Source organism: Alexandromys fortis, unplaced genomic scaffold (genome assembly GCF_014885135.2).
Source record: "Alexandromys fortis isolate MF-2015 unplaced genomic scaffold, M_Fortis_MF-2015_v1.1 scaffold_18, whole genome shotgun sequence".
NCBI lineage: Eukaryota > Metazoa > Chordata > Mammalia > Rodentia > Cricetidae > Alexandromys > Alexandromys fortis.
The window spans coordinates 13,114,763-13,128,723 of record NW_026067897.1 but is presented as its reverse complement, the minus strand read 5'-3'; the positions used below and the strand labels follow the sequence as shown (position 1 = coordinate 13,128,723).

At 42.0% G+C, this 13,961-nt stretch overlaps 1 protein-coding gene across 2 annotated transcripts in view; it reads left to right on the top strand.

Annotated features, from left to right (window-relative positions):
• Positions 1-5,544: 5,544 nt before the first annotated feature.
• Positions 5,545-13,961, top strand: part of Sntg1 (syntrophin gamma 1) — a 348,433-nt gene continuing 340,016 nt past the window's right edge. Inside the window, exons 1-2 of one of the 2 annotated variants that reach the window (XM_050163780.1) lie at positions 5,545-6,956; positions 7,327-8,044. The gene's annotated coding sequence lies outside the window, so the exon portion shown is untranslated. The remainder of the gene's footprint in view (positions 6,957-7,326; positions 8,045-13,961) is intronic. The other variant, XM_050163772.1, reaches the window with a different exon arrangement.

The window sequence follows — 13,961 nt, the reverse complement described above, 5'->3', positions numbered from 1 at the left end:
GTTTGCAAACTTGGGAAACATTCACATTAAATATTGAAATGTCAAATACATAGACTCCATATATTTGTAACTCAAAGGCTTGGTCTGCTCTTTCCTGGCTTTGGTGTTTTGGTTTTCTTCTTTACAGGTAGAGTTGTTAATGTCATACTTAAATTATTTTTAAAAAGCAGTGGGGATATGGGGCTTCCTAGAGAATATCTATTTCCTCAGCATTCATGAAGTGGGCACAGGAGTATCAAAAGTACAAGGTCATAACTTTAGCCAAAAATACCAGACAAGTAAAAGTAGAGGGGTAAGAAGTAATCCTGAAGAAACCCAAGGTTGAGAGGCTGTGACAATATGTTTTCAGCATAGCAGACTAAAGGGAGCATTGCTGTGTGTGGAAAGAATCACCTCAGAGAGGAGTGCATGGGGGTTGCATGGGGGGGGGGAGGGGGGGAGAGAGCAGGAGGATGGGAGGAAGGGGGAACTGTGGTTGGTTTGTAAAATGAAAAAAAAATCTTAAAAAAAAAAGAATCACAGTAACTGACAGACAGCTTAAAAGCAGACTGCAATCAGGAAAAATACAGTGTACAGGGCAGGGAGAATAAGAGGTGAAGTTTTCGGGACTGAACTCATTAGGGTTCTTGACAGAGAGTCCAGACTAGAAGTGTCTAAGGAGGTAAGAAAAAGTAAAAACAGTAAAGACACATTTTAGAAACCTTTTTCCAAGCTGTTTTCTCCCCTTTGAAATAAAGCACTGAAAATCACCAGGAAGCATATCTCCAAATGTTATGTGACATCCATTTCTTTTTGTTTATGTGTATCTGCACACACATTCACGTACATCCATTAGTAGGCACACATACTATACATATACATGCACACATACAGAAGCACAAGAACCTTTTTTTTTTTTTAAAGAAAGGAACTTTGGATATCATGCTGTTATCAAAATATTAGATAAAATGCTATCTATTAAAACCATTTAATAAATATTTAGTTTAGCTGGGTAAAATTGGTAGTGTACTTTATAAGTAGACTTTTGTTTTTGAAATCAATTGTTGGTAATTCATTGTTAGTAAGGTGTAAAAGTATTTCCATATTTCTAAAATCAATTATATGTATGACATTTCTACCCATTGGCGCTTGGTGCTAAGGAATCCAAGATGCACATGGAGGCTTAGTTCCTGACAAAGACGTGTGGAGAAATGATGTTGTGCGGAAGGAAACTTCTCAAGATGCAATATTCTCCAGAGGGAGAAACACATCTTACCCTGCATGAATGATCTTTACAATCCAGGGTGTTCTAGTGGACAGTGACATCCCTTCTTTTGGGGAAGGTTGAATAGTAAATTAGATAACTCAGTGGCTTTAAGAATTCTTGAAACTGGCAAAATGCAACAGTTCTCTCATTGCCCATGCTTCTAGAAGAAAGAAGGATGTCTGAGAGACACTTTCAAACAAATTAACAAGACTCCGAGAGAAGACAGGCTGCCTGGAAGAGGCAGACACCCTGAGTTGCGTAGGAGCAGGGAATCACCAGAGCTACCTGGAAGAGGCTCAAACGAACAGATATTCCTGGAAAAAGTACTCTTCTACCTGTTGAGATGCCCGCAGGTTAAAAGGAGACTCTGTTTCCAGTTTCTGTGAGTTGTCAGTCATTGTAGTGCGCAACGCCTGTCTGTGCTCTATGCGCTACCATACAGTTTGCGAGCTTTGGGCAAGGGACTGGAGATTGAAACACAAACACACACAGACAGAGAAACAGAGACACGGACCCCTAGTCGCTGGTAAGAAGCCCTTTGTTCAATAGCACCGTGGAGGCTTATATACCCAACACAGTCAGGTGGGCCAACAGGTGAAAACCTTATCCTCTGATCCTCAAGGCCAAGGCAACACGTGTGCGGAAGCAGAGCTGGTAAATAACTTTGACACAGCCTTCAGTAACTCAAATCAGAAGGAAAATAAAGATCACTAGCAGGGAAGAGCAGCTGGAGGCCAGGACTCCAAATGCTCCCAACAAGTCGTGGTGATACAACTGTTATCTTTGTTGTTGGTTTGTCAATTCTGTCACTGTAAGAAGTTCCGCATCCATATTCCTCTAGTTAAATCCAATAAAACTAATTGGATCATGAGTCAGGAGTTGGGTGTTATTCATACTTTGGTCTCTCCTCAGTTCTTTGTCTGGGTGAGTAAACATTTGCTCGTATCTGCCCAGGAAGAGTGCTACAATGCTAAAGACTCATGTGGAGGCCCAAAAATGTGAGCCTATTTCCACCCTGACCAGAGAAAGAGGTCAGAGAGTTGGGACTTACTTCTCTTCCTTCAAGGTTATTATTTGTTTCCATCTCTAACAAAGGTCTCGCCTAGATTCAGATCAGAGAGTTCTGCTTGCTCAAGGTTATCATCAACTAATAGCCTGACCTTGTACTCCAGGCATAGCGAAGTATATCTGTTCCTACCTCAAACAAAAGTCTAAGGACCCAACTAAGTTCTTACTCCCTTAAGGAGACAGCTATGGATTTCACCCAGAGAGTTGTTTGCCTACAGAATGTTTTGGTCTAGGGGGTGAGCGGTACTTGTCTTATTCTACCAACAGAATGTTTAACTAAGAATGTAACACAACATTCAACTGGTCTGTTCATTTCCTTGTATCATGTTAATGCAGTTTTTATCTTACTCCTACCTTTTGGGATTGGGAGTATTTTAAGCAAATGGAAATTAAACACAAGTGATTTCAGTATTCACTGGAACTCCCTCCTGGCACTATCCTATGCTTTCCATCAGAATGTCCTACTGGAAACTAGTTTACTCCCTAAGTCCATGGGCTGTGTGCTTACTCTGTGAAGTAGGTTGCATTATTTCTATTTTAGAATAAAAAAACACAGCTGGATTCAGTCAGTAAAGTATCCATCACACAAGACGAAGGACCTGAGATCTATGTATTTGAACAGATAGGCATTGCATTGAGTACCTTTAATCTCGCCACTGGGGATGCAGGGACAGGAGGCTCCGTGAGGAACACCAGTCAGTCAACTCATCTGAATAGGTCAGCTACAGGTTCAGTGAGAGAGTTTTAAAAAAAATTATGTGGTGAGTAATTGAGAAGGCCTGCTTGTCTACTTCTGACCTCTGCACACACACATATACATGAGAATGTGTGCCTGTAAATACACATTAATATATCATATTAGATCGAGATTGATGGAAGAAACAAGGAAATAAAAGAAGGCAGACAACCATCTCCAGAAACATAATTGTTCTTTTAATCAGGACAACTGAAGGGATGGGGGCTCTCCTTCCAAAAGGAGACCGTGCGCGTGTGGCATCTTGGACTTTGGGAACTTCGGGAGGTGAAAGAGTCCATCTGCAGGCCATTTCCCCTGCAGTGTGTGAGTGGATGGGAACCAGCGAAGTTGGTCTTGGATCTCCTTATTGGATGCTTCCAGAGGTGATATCAGTCAAGTCAATTTTCTTGTCTGGAATTTCTCAGCCCACACGAGGCTTTTAGGTAAGTTATCACATACCAATGGTAATAAAACAAAATGAAAAATAGATTAAAACATTGAAGCAACTTATTCAAATGGCAGAAAGTGGCATTCTCTTTCAAGTGGGTCAGCACTGGAGTCAGAATTGCTTAAGAGAAAACATAAGTAGTGTGGACTGGAACAGCACCGACTTCGCTGGCGGCTGTGGTTGCAATGACTCATTTTCTTAGGTTCGCAGACTTCTACTTGTCACTCGTCTCCCTCTGCGCACAAATAACATTGAGCAAATTGTACTGAATTTTGTTCCTTAGTCAAGGAGAGATCTCTGTGTTCATCTGTGACCAGCTGTGCTCACTGCTCCAAGCACAAGGCGTTCAAAAGGCTCACCTGGTGATTGTTCAACAAAGAATATCTGCGTGATTAAAGGCAAAACACCCTGACCAGTCCCTACTGACAGAAAAGAAGCAAAAAAAGTGCCACAGAGCAACATTTTGTTAGAAAACCCTCAGAAGAATGCTTTAAAGTAACGATTTCATTTGAGAAATAATTTCGTACAGGTTAGCTTTAATTGTATTTGATACAATAGAAACAAATGAACTAAAATTAAAATGAAGACATTGAACCTGTAAATTGACCATGTTGCCAAAGTAGGTGTTGTTCCTGTTGCTTGAACTCTAAATATTAAGTGAACCCAGATAAAGTTACAATTGTTTGTTGATACAAATAAAGTCTCTTAAGTTGCCTGTGCTTGTAATGAAGTGTAGCCGCAGTATGGAAAGGCCATGCCAGAGATGATAAGGCTTTTCTTTTTGTAGAAATATACAAAGCATAAAAAGTTTTCTCTCTTTCTCTTCCTTCCTTCCTTCCTTCCTTCCTTCCTTCCTTCCTTCCTTCCTTCCTTCCTTCCTTCCCTCCCTCTTCCTTCCTTTCTTTCTTTCTTTCTTTCTTTCTTTCTTTCTTTCTTTCTTTCTTTCTTTCTTTCTTTCTTTCTTTCTTTCTCAAACATTGGTGGTTCCATATGACCATGAAATTGAAATGGCACAAAATACCACCCCTTTCATCCTTGAAACCTAGATGACTAAATGGTTAGCAGGGTTGGAGAACCTGTGCAGGAGTGAGCGAAAGTTATAATAGAATCATGTTCCATTTAACTCTCGCTTTGAACTGCCAAACACTCTCTGATACCAATTCACATTGTCTCCAAAATGTGCCTAACTATTCTGTTCTTAAGATCCTGGCCTTGTGAAGTGTGTTAGGTGAGGCTGCATCTAAGTTTTGTAAATTGAGGATTGACTAGTTGAGGACTCTAGTCACTGCCTGTTCCTCACCGGCTGCTCTGCTGACTTACCTTCTAATATATATATATTAATATATGCATATATATACATAATACACACATGTATGTGTAAATACACATAAAGTACAAAAATATATACACACATGTGTGTACATATACATACACATATAGTATAGAAGGTAGGTTACTTTTGTTTTACATATATATACTTCCATATATAAGAACATATATAGAGAACAAAAGTAACTTTTAAGAATAAAAATGATTGAAGTTTTCATTGTACAAGTTTTATTCAACAGCATCTTTTTAAAGACTAGTTTTCCAATGCACCTCGGCCTATCTGCCCCTTTAGTATTTTTCCTTGCGTTTGTCCCATCGGATGATCCTCCGCATTTGCTCGTCACCATCTTCATTCAACAGTGCTTTCCGACCGAGGAGAAACGTGCAACAGATTTGCTTCTTCAAGAAAAGACGTCAAACTACTATAACCTGTTAGTTCCCGTCAGCTTCAATTAATCAACCATTTCTTTTTACATGGTGGCCACAGAGAGGGAGGAGGAGAGGGCTGAGAGCGAGGCTCTGCGTTAGCATGAATCCATGCTCTACAAAGGGAAATCTGTCCCTGTGGTTGGTAATGATGCACATTTGCTTTAAATCTGCAGCATCCCTGTGCTATATTTATAGGCTTTTGTTCGCCGGGCTAATTTCCTGGGATGATTTATGTCTCCACACATACAAGAAACAATTTAAACAATTACTTGAATCAATTGAAGTAAGCATGTAACGGAGCAAAGAAAACAAACACAGCCTTTAATTTAAGCAAGCTATTTTTATCCTCTGACAAAAATAGGGTACCTTCTGAAACGTATTTGGACAAACACGTATTTGTTTACACGGATACAAGAAAAGCGTGTTTGCATTGGTGGTTGGAAGAGGGAAAAGTAATTTACCATAAGCCTTTCCCCAGGAACCGAAAAACAAAACAGCTCTTTAAAATCAGCTAGCTCCCAAACTGCGTCTTTGGAGCTCAGGCATATCACCATCACCAGGTGCTCCTGGGACTCCGGAGTTATAATGTGCCCCAGAGTCAGGTTCAGACCTGGAGTAAGAGAGCGTGGGCCTGGCCCCTCGTCCTGAAATGAGGGCTGCGCTAGCCTGGGCCTCTCGCAGCAAGAACCACGAGGAGCAGGAAACAGGGAATGGCCCCAAATCAGGGAAAGCAGGCCCAGCTGCTTGAGGAACTGCGCTCCTCGTGCTTTTTCCCCCTGAAGCCATGTCCTCTCCGGGCAGCAGCCTAGCCCTTGGCGGGGCTGCTGCCTCCCTTCCTCATCCTGCAGCCCCGCAAACTCCGCAGAACGCCATCTGGCGACGCGGGATGACCCACAGGCACCGAGCCTCCAGCGGAGGGGAAGCGAAACCACAGCTGGCGGGAGGGCGGGGGGCGGGGGAGGCGAAGCGTGGAATAATTCCACGACTTCCCCAGTCAGTCCGAGGCGTGGGAAAAGCAAGAACCGGTGCGGGCGGAGAGCGGGCATCCATCCGCATCGGGTGAACCCTAGTGCCTTCGCAGCGTCCCTGTGCTCCGCTCGTTCGGGTCCCTAGGTGGGAACAAACTCCGGGTGCAGAAGTCCGCGCGGCACAAGTCCTTTGGCTGGAGTTAGGCGCTGCCCAGGCTGGTGGCAGCCGGCGATTTGCAGCTTTCCCAGAGTCACTCCCGGCGCCGCAGGGGCGCGGTTTTAAGCAGCTGGCCCCATTTTCCCATGCTGTGTATTTCAATTGCCCCATCTCACTCCCTTCGTGGAGGCACCGTTTGCCACGTGTGGTTGGCGGAGCCCTCAGCGGCCTCTTATAGGGTCACCAATGCGAGCCCGTGTCCAGCTCTACAGGAAGCTTCTCTAATGGAGTGGGGTTTGCACTGCACCGCCAGGAGCCGGACTGCTTAGACGCCTGAGCGTCTCGATCCTATGCCTAAACCTTACCCGAGTCTTTTAGGGATGGCCTAGCAGCCCCGCTTACCTGATCGACTACACTCATCCAGTCTTTTGTTCCGCGAGACGCTTTCGCCCCTGCGGAAACCCAGGCGGTGGGAGGGTCGGTGCTAGAACGCAATCTCCTTGGCCTGGCCGCACGCTCGGACTTCGGTGTCTGTGGCTAGCTCTCCACCGCGCCACAGCGCCTCGGGAACAAAGGTATCCCAGTCCTCTCCCTGTCCCTTCCTCCTGTTTCCGCATTCTCTGGCAAGACTGTCTCTGTGTGAGGAGGGAACTGGGCATCCTTACTTCGTCATCTTGGAATTCCACTTAGGGCTTCGAAATGTGAATATGTCCCTGCCTTTGGAAGCAAGATTGCTGGCCCCTTCAAAATAGTCCTTCTCGTTTCATGTGGTTAAAGACTCACGAGCTTGCCAAGCACCTCTACAGTTTGCACAGTGCTCAGCCTCCCCTCCTCCTCCTCCTCCCCTCTCTTCTGTGTCTCTTTCTCTCTGCACCGCCCCCCCCAACCCCGCGTGCGCCTGTGCGCGCGCCCATGTTCGTGCGTTCTTTTCATTTCTACCATTAGGAAACCCACTCAGAGCCTCCGTGAACTCAGAAGACGCTCAGTTCTTATTTCCCACGGATTCCTGACTCTCCGGAAACGCTGACAGCGTATACACTGGAGGATATTATGCTGGAGAGACCACTGATTCTTAAGAAATGAGCCATGGAGAAAAAACCGGCAAAGCTGGAAGCCCTGGAAGAGGCCTTAGCACGAAAATAGGATCTGCGTTCGGCTACGGGGTCCTAATCCCCTCTCTTCAGCACCGGAGGGGATGGACAGCGTCTCCCAGCTGGGCCTCCGTCTTGGGGACTTAGGTGTGCTGCTGCCGCTGCCTCCACTGCTGTCCTTGTGGTCACTGTCATGGACAAGAGCTCTCGGCAGCTAAAAGGCGGTGCCTCCGGTCCCCTTCCTTGATGGTTGAAAACCTGCCTTCCTCATCCTCCTGTCACTCATAGGAACCCGACTCCGCGTGGCTAAACTCTGGGCAGCAACTCCAAAAATAATTTTCTGCATGGGCTGGAAGGAATGCAGGCAGAAGAGTGGAGTTGAAGTTCTTAGAAGCACCAAGGAACTGTAAGCGCTGCAGCAGGAGTTGAAATACCCAAAGGCCCACAGTTCTTTAAACAAGAACTTCCCGGACTGGATTGCAGCTGTGGTGGAAACAGCTTTGCGAGAGGTTGGAGATACTAAACCCCAACATTAGAGTAGCCGAAAAGACTCCATTTCCTCTGCTCAGCAGGTATGTGATAACACAATTATGTCCATGTTTCCACGCACACTAATGACTTCGGAAAAGATATGAATTTATATGTTGAGGACTAAGGAAAGTAAGTATTTCTGGTTGTTTTAAAATGGTTATTCCCACACTAATATCTTGTAAAAATCTGTTCCTTGATAAATTGGCCTGGAATTTTATTTTTTCTAGAGTCTCTTAGGTGACTGCAGTGACAACAATATGTAGGTGGCTTACACTAGCATTGCAAACTTTTACTTGGCCATTTTCTCCCTGCTTAGCTAGCACCTCTGGGTATCTGTGCATGTCTGACTTGTCATTGTCTTTAAAACTAATGTGCGCTGGTGTTTGGTGATCATGACCATTCAGTTAAAATTTTTCTGGTTGTGTTATATTACATCTGAAACTCAGTCAGAAGTTGGAAATGGTTCAATCACTCCTAATATTTTAGATGGTGAGAAGTTGCTAAAATATTTACAGGGACGTATACACACACGTGTGCGTGCATATGCACGCGGGTGCGCGCGCGCGCACACACACATATATCTCAATATCTGACCCCTTTTATATTCAGGGCCCCCAAGTGTAGTTAGAATCTGCAGACTTATCAACAGATACCTCAAGGCTGCTCTGTCAGCCTTGATCCTCTAGAAGGCAGGATTAAGCAGCTTCCTTGTGCCTCTTTAAGAGTGGGATTTTCCTCACCGTTCTGACTGGTTACTTCTACAAAACACACTTGTCTCTGAAATCAACTAAGTGGCAGAGACTAATCAGTTCTTCACACACTGTACATTTTAACATGATGATTTTTTTTCCTTGATACTTCTACCCAGACTCTTCCTCTACGGCTTTAAAATCGCACCTTGGTGCGACAATGACCTTGGTGAGCACCGTGCTTTATGGGAAAGGTTTCCCCTGTGAAACCATCACACAAATGTAGAGTCCATGCCTGACATTTCAGAAAGAACTCACCCAAGTCCAGTGAGCGCATTCTGCTCATCGGAGAGCTCGGAATCACAGGAAGGAATCACACAGTCGTGATGGTATATGTTTAACCAAGCCTGTGGAATGAGTTTGTCTCTGAGAAAAACTGCAGGGGTTTGGAGGATTTATTTCTTTTAATTTTATATACCACGCATAGCTGAAAATAGAATACCTTCACATCCCAATCACTCTAACTCTCACTTTGTCAATTTGAACACCGACTCCTCTGAGACAGGATGGTATTTGTTGGTGGACCAATGGCTGCCTGTTTCCCATTGACTTAGATGAACAGTTCTGCTCTGAAGAGCTGTCGTTTCTTAACGATCACTGACCTCTCACCAAGAAGCAGCTTGCATCACAGATAGAGAGCAGGAACTCCTCAGGGGCACGGCTGCCCTACATAGGTCAGAAATGATCGTCAGAAGAATTGGAGGCTGCGCTGATTGACGTGGATTCCTCTAGTGTGCCCCTTGCAGAATCATTTTATTTTCTAATCCAAGAATGCAAGCAGATTCTAGGAGAGTTGCAGCATGTGACTAGACTTATCATTTTGGATGTTAATTAATTAATGCAAATGGACTCCCCCATTGAGTGGCGCATAAAATGAAACGTGGGAATGTGTTCTGGAATGAAGCCTGTGTGTCTTATGATCGTTTCCTTCTCAGTTGTGGAGGGGGGCAGGCTTTCTCCATGTGGAACAGAAACTGAATGAAGTAAAAGGTATCTGTGCCTCATCCCCTTGCAGATTTGCTCACGGAAGTAAATAATTCTGATTCACCACTTAAATATCAAGAGAGTGTATTGATGCACTTGCCAGCTGCTCTCCCTGGGGAAATGTAGCACTGAGATAGGATTTTTGTTAAGACAATTTAGTAGCTATCTAAAGGGCCATCACTAATCACAATTAACTGAAAAAAATAAGGGTGTAAACAGATACGTGAGCTGATAAAGGAGTAAGAGGGTTCCTGTAAATCAGCCTTCATTTTCATTCCATTCATCTCTGAAATGAAATCAACACTTGATTTGAAAAGTGTCTCCAATGCATGCAATCAGTCCCTGTTTAGCTGGATATTTTGTTTTATATTGGAGAAAGGATGTCCAGGCTTCACAAATACCAACTCATTTAGTATATTAATCCTAGAGGTGAGTTGAGTCCTGGAATCTCTTCTAGTGTTTTCCTCTTTTTGCTTAGACATGGAGTTATAACAGGTTGGAAAGAAATTCTGACTCAAATCTTTGCATTATAAATTATTATAAAAACAGGCCATGGATGCTAGGAATAATAAATCATACGTCTAATTTAAACATTGAGGAGGCTGATACAGGAGAACTGTGTCAAGTTTGAGGCCCATATGTGATATAAAATGAGCTGTAAATTAGTTTGGGCAAAATATTCAGATTCTTTCCCCAAATATCTGAAAGCCAAAGTCAAATACAAACTACATCATAAAACTATAAACCATTTGTCTAAACTTTTGTGTAGACTACATGAATGTTAATTGACTATCTAAAGGTAATTATCATTAATTGTAGATCATTTCAATTTGAGTGTCTGAGCCTTGTCTTTGAAATTGTTCATTTTCTTGAGTTTTAGTAAATTAAAAAATTTAAAATATGAGATTATCATTTTCAGATTTAAGAAGGTCCTTTGATAGTTGGTATTATTTTACCTTTTAAAAGGTGTAGTAACAGGCAATGAATCTACTCACTGCAATCTGACACATGAAGCAAAAGCTACTCATGAAGAAAAGAATATTGCCAGGCAGAAATAGGTCATCATACATCTCCCAATACCTGTACAGTGAGAAAGAGCAGAACACTTACTTAGTATCTTCTTCCTCTGTAACCGAATGTGATAAACATGGTATACGGCAAGTGCTATTTGGCGGTGAAACAATCAGGCTTCCTGGAATCCTGGTGTAAGGCGTAGTACAAGTTACTCAACTCACTGATGCTTGATTTCTTCCCACAGGTTGGGAAATTTTTATCAGCCAATAAGAAGCAAATCTTTACACATAGAGACACCTATATTTCTTAAATGTTAATTGACAGGTTAAATGATATGTATTTTATGGACAAGTAGGAAGTTAACTATGATGCTCTGAGAGTCTCCTGAGAACTTCCGTGCTTTATCTGTTAGCTCTCATGAGGAATTTCTAACAGCATTCATTCACTCATGGAAAGGTTTCCTAAAGTTGCTGCATGTCGAGGATGTAGGGAAAAGCCCTCTTGGTGAAAATGTAAAAAATTCCTGATAATGCTGCTGTTTTTACACCTCTGTCCTTTATATAAAAATGTCAAACTAGGTAGAATTTGGTTTAAAAATATTTGTCACTTAGCATTAGAGTCATGTTTTCTACCAGTTGCTCAGATCTAGGTCAGCACCATCCCACTCGACTCTAACAACTTCCATTGTGATTTCTGGACACGTTGTCACTGCCTTTGTGTATGATTTTCTCTTCTGGGAGGGAAGAACATTTATCACTGATCGTATGGACACAGAGATTCAGAAGCCTATTAGACTTTGAAACTGTCTAAAGACTCCTGAAGAATTAAGTTTGATTTATGGTCAGTGGGGATGGGGGAAGTGCGGCTCTGTGGGGCTGACTGTTGGGACAGGCAGGTGCTATCAAGGTGCACTCTTCATCTGGTCTGCAGCCTAGGTTATGCTCAGATGCCTCTTCAGTGCTCTCGGTTTCCATCAGACGTCACAGTTCTGTCAGATGTCATTTTCTATGATGTCACATATTTTTATTTCTGTAGGAATTAGGCTACCACTAAAAATACTGGCAGTATGTATTAAGATGAATGATTGCTTGACAGAATAGTCATTTCTAAAATGTTTTGTGGTCAAAATATTTGGTGATTGGTCTAGAGCCTAAGAAATTGTAATCATTTGGGTGTAGGATTTTTAATTATGAGAATTGGCTCGTTTCTTATATAAAAGAGAAGGAATGAATGATAAAGATTTAAGGAAAAGAATAGAAAGTAAAGACAATTTCTTGCCTGAGAACTTTGTCCTTTATCAGTGATAACCTTGCTTAAAATTGTAAATATTCCAAGAACTGGAGAAAATTTGGGCTTTTAGTGACTTGACCTTCAACTTGCCAGCACAGTCAAGAGTATCACTGTTTACGAAACAGTAATAAACAGTTCATTAAATATTTGATAATTTCAGGTTGTGGTAATATTTTTTTAAGTTAAAAACAGGAATGAACACAAAAACCAATACTATTACAGCTGTATTTTATTGAGTTTATATTTTAGTGATGAAGTTGTTAGAGATATTGTCTTGTACTCTCTGACTTTATCAAAATGATAAAGGATAGAAAGTCATAATTTAAGACCATTTTTCAGTCATGGTGGGCCAAACTTAGTTCTGCTGCAGAGTCCAGGTCTGGGATGAGGACAACTGCATCCCATGGGGTGAAATTCAGAGGACAGTCAACCAAACTGGATGACTAGATGCCATCAGGACACAAGGGAGAATCAAGAGTCAAAACTAGCTGGCCTTGTGTATGCTTTGTACCTGTCATGTCAACGCCAGTATTTTATCCATATATAGTACTCTTCAGAAGATTTAAAAAACTGACAGAGGTGGAAAGTTGCATTTCATGAGAAAGGGAAAACCAACACTTTTAATGCAGTTATCTGAATGGAGATACTGCTGAAGTTTTAAGACCTTGTAAGCTATTGGAGAGAATGATCATATATATATATATCACATATATTTTATGTTAAGTATATTTATATTATAATACACACATATATATACTGAATCATAGCAAATACATATACACAAATACACATGGGAGGGAATTTCTTTTGTTTAATATGAGTTGTTATATGTTAATTTTTAGGTAACCGTGTAAAATACACAGGACAGACCAATAACAAGTTTGCTTTAGTCACTACACTACTGACTTTCATAGTAACATGAAACATGTTATTTACTTGAGGTGGAAAGAAATCTGGAAAAGTGATATGTCTGTTTTTCTTACTATACCTTCTTTCTATATATTGTTTTTCTTTGTTTTTGATGTGAAAAACTTAGATAATTCTGAATATACAGAATATACATACTCATCTTACTTCTTACATTTTTTCTTCTTTGCTGTAGATTTTTTATTACTTTCATTTTTTATTTGTGTGGGTGAGATGACATGTCCAAGTTCATGATATGTGTGCATGCATTAATGGAAACATGACACACACTTCATTGGAGCTTAAGCAACAACTTAGCACGTAGTAATGGCTTCTCTCCCTGTTTTTGGGTCCCAGGGATTTAAATCTGATCATCGTGTATGGCGGTAAGTGTATTTGCTCTGTGATCTAGAAGACCAAAAGAGGCTAATTCCATAGGATAGCTAGGATTCCCTAGGTGGTTGAGGCAAAATGTTAATTTCTGTTTGTTTGATGCGCAGGTTCCTTTCTTGAGCTGCTCAGATTCTCTGTGTAACCGCCTGGCATTATCACGTATCCTACAGGAGAAAATTATCGACGTTTCTGGAGGCCAATTAAGCTTTCTAAATCAACAATGTACCGTTTAGCAAATTACCTCTTCACCACACTTAAAGGCTCCCCAGTAACCTAAAGGAGTTAATGTACCACCAAACCGTGGGTAATTTATTCTTCCTTTGCTGGTAAACCAGACAGCTGAATGCATTAATGGAAGCTGTTGCGGACTGTACTGGTGAGCACTAACTAATTCACCACCTAAGCCTTGTAGATTAGGAAGGTCCTGATCAGCATGGAAGGGGTGAAGGGTGTTGTTTGCAGTGCCGTTACCTGGATTTGTCAGAACAACAGTCAGGTCTCAGTGGCGTCCCTAAAGGTCATCAGTGCACACCACCTGTACAGGTGGAAGCATAGGTACGTCAACAATTTGTGGTCTCAAAGGAATGTCTTGATTTATATTCAAGTGTTCATTTTTTTTTAA